Below are 5472 nucleotides of genomic sequence, written 5' to 3' on the forward strand. Positions count from 1 at the left end.
TTTGCTCGAGTGTTACTTGCATGCTTTGTTCTTGCCTGGTGTGTTTCCGAGGTCGTCCTAAGTCTAGACATCTTGGAACCTTTCTACACTTAGAACTATCTTGTAACCACTTCGGTTGACCTCCATCTTCACCCTGGCATGTTTGCCGAGATGTCTCTATCTAGGCTGAAGTGTTCAGCACCAAAGCCGAGAGGTGTATCATCTAGGCCGAGATGTTATCCTTGCACCCTAGTGATTTTGTTCCTGGAATGGTATGACCTAGACCGAGGTGTGGCACATCTAGGCCAAGGTGTGGCACAGCTTAGTCAAGTGTCGTCCTTCCAAGCCGATGTCATTGTCGCCCTACTTGCCGAAGCTTTGCCCTTAGCCGAGATCATCACTTGCCGGAGTACTCTTGTTGTCTAGCTTGTTGAACACACTTTGTCATAGCCTTGTCTTGTCAAGTCAGTCACCTTTTTTAGTAGAGCCAACCAGCCAATGCCACGCGTCCTGTAACGCCCTCAAATAATAACATTAAACCCACCAATATAGACATACATTGATATATATAAAAGTTCCACATTCTTCTATTCATCAGAGTTTCATTACAAAAAGTATTACATGTTAACGACAAAAGCAAATGCCCTAAAGGCTTACAGCTTTCCAAGCTAACACTTGGTTACAACAAAGAGTACTAACTCATTTACACATTAAGCCCTTGGCTTGAATATACATGTAATACATCAAAAGGGAAAAGACAACAAAAGTCTGCCCGCCTTTAGCCTCCCAAGCTACGTCCTTGGAGGTGGCATGCTACCTGTACCTGAAAATGATGTTCCCATATAGGGTGAGCCACAGCCCAGCAGAGATATACTAAACCAACTATGAGCAATGACTAAAAGATTAGCAATTGATAGATGGCCAACACCGATACATCCGCATATATCACGTCACAATTTCATAACATACGAGTCTATGTCACTTTTCATTTTCCATCATTATTTAATAGATAAGCATATTAGCTATATCAACTCATCAACAGATAAACATCTTACGCATCAACAGATAAGCATATAAGCTGTATCCACACTTCACTAGACAAGCATATGAGCTGTATCTACACTTCACTAGACAAGCATATGAGCTGTATCTACACTTCTCAAAGATAAGCCTATGAGCTGTATCTTCACTTCTCTAGACAAGCATATGAGTTGTGTCTACGGAGTTCATCCCCCATCTCCTCCCAATCCTATCCAGTTTAGAGGTACATCCCCCATCTTCCCCTAAACCGCGGAGTACATCCCCCATCTCCTCCTCTACACACAATGCATATAAACACAAGGGTTCTATACACAATCAATCAATACATAGAATTAATGTATTCAATTCACCGTCATACTCTATGACACATTCACTCGATTGGTTTTAGTTTGCCTAATCATCATGCATTGTCTACAGCAATCAAGACTATCCTCCACCGATAGCCCAACACAGTTATTTCTAAATAGAAAATAAATGCACAAAATGGATATTAAATCGACATTTCAATTTGGTGAGCAATAAATGATCCAACCACACCCTTTAGTCCCATACATTCCCGATTTCAACATTCTCAATACAATTCCTCATTTCCAACAATTAATTATACAAATTAATTAACCAATGTAATTAGGGCATATTCCATAATTAACATCACAACCCTTAGGTTCCATTTTCATTAATGTTTTAACATTAATTTCACTTTTCCATGCCAAACATGCATTTAGGTCTTATATGATTAAAACCCTAACTTTTATAAAATTACACAAAGGCCCGAACTTCCTCAAAATTACCCAACAACTCCCAACATATCGAAATGCCAAAATTTAAAGACAAAACTCATAAAGAGGAGTAGGATATCCCTACCTCAAATTCGGAGCCCAAGGGAAGAAGGTGACGAAACTCAACGTGCTCCAAAACTCGAAATTTTCGGATCAATGCAAAGCCCTCGACGATCAACCTAACTTTTGTAAAGACCAAAGGTGAGGAATACACCCTAGCTAGATCAATACCTAGAGAGAAGTTGAGGTTCTAGTGAGAGGAGCTCTCAAATGGAGATTTTGAAGAGTAAGAGAGAGAAAATGAGTTGAAAAAGTGATCCAAAAGTCGGATCTCGAATTTATATAAAAGTCGCCCCGCTCGAGCGTCAAACTCCCTGCTCGAGCGTCACTCACAGACTCCCACTCGAGCGTCAACAATCCCGCTCGAGCGGCGGATACACACTCCCAGAACTTTTACAGAACCAGGTCTCCGCTCGAGCGTCAAACCTCCCCGCTCAAGCGTCACACACAACATCCCGCTCGAGCGTCAAAACTCCCGCTCGAGCGCACAACACTGCAGAGGAGAAACTGGAAGATGGAAAACCACGCTCGAGCGTCGAAAACCCAGCTCGAGCGGACAGACAACAACGAAAGGCCCGCTCGAGCGTTAGAATCCCCGCTTGAGCGTGAAGGCCAAAATCTGGGCAACTAATCTTGGTTTCTAAGTTCAACCAACTTGTTTCAAACTCACCCAATACAACAACTAACTCCACGGAACCCAAGTCCGGACACAACAGTTAAAAAAAAGGGAAACCGAGATCGCTATATGTCCTAGCAGAGGGTTAAGTCAGTGATTGTCGAGAGAACATATCATTTTTGTATCAAATCTTGTCTTTAGAGAGAGAGGCCCTAGGAAGGAGAAGGAGAAGGAGAAGTTTTGAGTAAGAGAGAGTGAACTTCCAAGCTTGATCGTTGGAGCTTAAACCGTTAGATTCGAGTTTTGAGGATTGGGACTTGCCTTGACCCCAACGTTTGAAGAACGATGTGAGTGGTATTTTTAATAAAGCTATGTTATCAATGTTTTGATAAACTTTACTTTGCTTTGTTTTGAAAAGTATTTGCTAAGCATGAATGATTGTCCCTATTTTGTATATCAAGCATTGTCTTGTTTTGATGATCTCCCCGAAAGTCCCTTGTGCTGGAGGACTCTAAACTTTCGCAGCACATCTTGTTTTGAAAGTCCCTTGTGCTGGAGGACTCTAAACTTTCGCAGCACATCTTGTTTGAAAGTCCCTTGTGTTGGAGGACTCTAAACTTTCGCAGCACATCTTGTTTTGAAAGTCCCTTGTGCTGGAGGACTCAACCTTTCGCAGCACATCTTGTTTGAAAGTCCCTTGTGCTGGAGGACTCTAAACTTTTGCAGCACATCTTGTTTTGAAAGTCCCTTGTGCTGGAGGACTCTAAACTTTCGCAGTACTCTCGTGTTAAAGGGCTACGGGCCTTTGTAACATAGGTCCTTTGTGCTAGAGGACTCTAAACTTTTGTAGCACCTTTGCTTGAGATATCTCCCTTGCTTTGTTTTGTTTTGCCACTGATGGTTTACCGTGTGGGTTTGTTTGTCCGGAATGTCATCATTTGTAATATGTCGATGCTAGTAAGCATCCCTTGAAGCTTTGAAGATTGGATAGATGGACGAGGTCCATCCCTTGTTATGTAAAGTTTTGACATGTATTGTTTTGAAGAGACGTCGGCTATTATTCATGAAAACCCCTTTATTGTCTATATCATTCACTGAGTATCCAAGCTCACCCTCTCTCTATATATGTAGGGGATGAGCAAGAAGGCAGTGACGCCTAGATGTGATTCGCGAGCTTGTTTTGGATTTTTGTCATGCCGGCTTGACTTGTAATTATGAAAAATTTACTTCGAATTTTCTAAATAATTTACTAAGGATTTGCAAGGAATTTACTGAGTAATTAATTGAGAATTACTGAATAATTTACTGAGAATTTGTTGGGAATTTAATTAGTAATTTACTGAGAATTTACTGGGAATTTACTAGTGATTTACAGGAAATTTACTGAGTAATTTACTAGGTAACATTCTGAGTAATTTACTGAGAATTCAATGAGTAATTTATGGAGATTTTATTGAGTAATTTACCGTGAAATTATGAAAAAATTACTTCGAATTTTCTAAATAATTTATTGAGGATTTACAAGGAATTTACTGAGTAATTAATTGAGAATTTACTGAATAATTTACTGAGAATTTCTTGGGAATTTAATTAGTAATTTATTGGGAATTTACTGAGTGATTTACTTGGAATTTACTGAGTAATTTACTTAGCAATTTACTGGGTAATGTTCTGAGTAATTTACTGAGATTTTGTTGAGTAATTTATCGTGAAATTATGAAAACTTTACTTCAAATTTTCTATATAATTTACTGAGAATTTACTAGGAATTTACTGAGTAATTAATTGAGAATTTACTAAATAATTTACTGAGAATTTCTTGGGAATTTAATTAGTAATTTACTGAGAATTTACTATGTAATTCACAAAGAATTTACTGGGAATTTATTGAGAATTTTCTATGTAATTTACTTCATAATTTACTGAGAATTTTCTTGGAATTTACTTTGTAATTTAATGAGAATTTACTAAGTAATTTACTGGGAATGTACTAGTGATTTACACAGAATTTACTGAGTAATTTACTAGGTAATATTCTGAGTAATTTACTACGAATTCAATGAGTAATTTGCTGAGATTTTATTGAATAATTTACCATGAAATTATGAAAAATTTACTTCGAATTTTCTAAATAATTTATTGAGGATTTACGAGGAATTTACTGTGTAATTAATTGAGAATTAACTGAATAATTTACAGAGAATTTCTTGGGAATTTAATTAGTAATTTACTGAGAATTTACAAAGTAATTTATTGAGAATTTACTAAGTAATTTAATGAGAATTTACTGAGTAATTTATTGCGAATTTACTGAGTGATTTACTTGGAATTTACTGAGTAATTTACTTAGCAATTTACTAGGTAATATTCTGAGTAATTTACTGAGAATTCAATGTGTAATTTACTGAGATTTTATTGAGTAATTTATCGTGAAATTATGAAAAATTTACTTCGAATTTTCTAAATAATTTATTGAGGATTTACCAGGAATTTACTGAGTAATTAATTGAGAATTTACTGAATAATTTACTGAGAATTTCTTGGGAATTTAATTAGTAATTTACTGAGAATTTACTAAGTAATTTAATGAGAATTTACTGAGTAATTTATTGGGAATTTACTGAGTGATTTACTTGAAATTTACTGAGTAATTTACTTAGCAATTTACTGGGTAATGTTCTGAGTAATTTACTGACAATTCAACGAGTAATTTACTGATATTTTGTTGAGTAATTTACCGTGAAATTATGAAAAATTTACTTCGAATTTTCTAAATAATTTACTGAGGATTTACTAGGAATTTATTGAGTAATTAATTGAGAATTTACTGAATAATTTACTGAGAATTTCTTGGGAATTTAATTAGTAATTTACTGAGAATTTACAAAGTAATTTACTGAGAATTTACTTGGAATTTATTGAGAATTTTCTATGTAATTTACTTCATAATTTACTGAGTAATTTAACGAGAATTTACTGAGTAATTTACCGAGTAAT

Source organism: Camellia sinensis, chromosome 5 (assembly GCF_055761805.1).
Source record: "Camellia sinensis isolate YWXY chromosome 5, ASM5576180v1, whole genome shotgun sequence".
In the NCBI taxonomy this organism is placed as follows: Eukaryota; Viridiplantae; Streptophyta; class Magnoliopsida; order Ericales; family Theaceae; genus Camellia; species Camellia sinensis.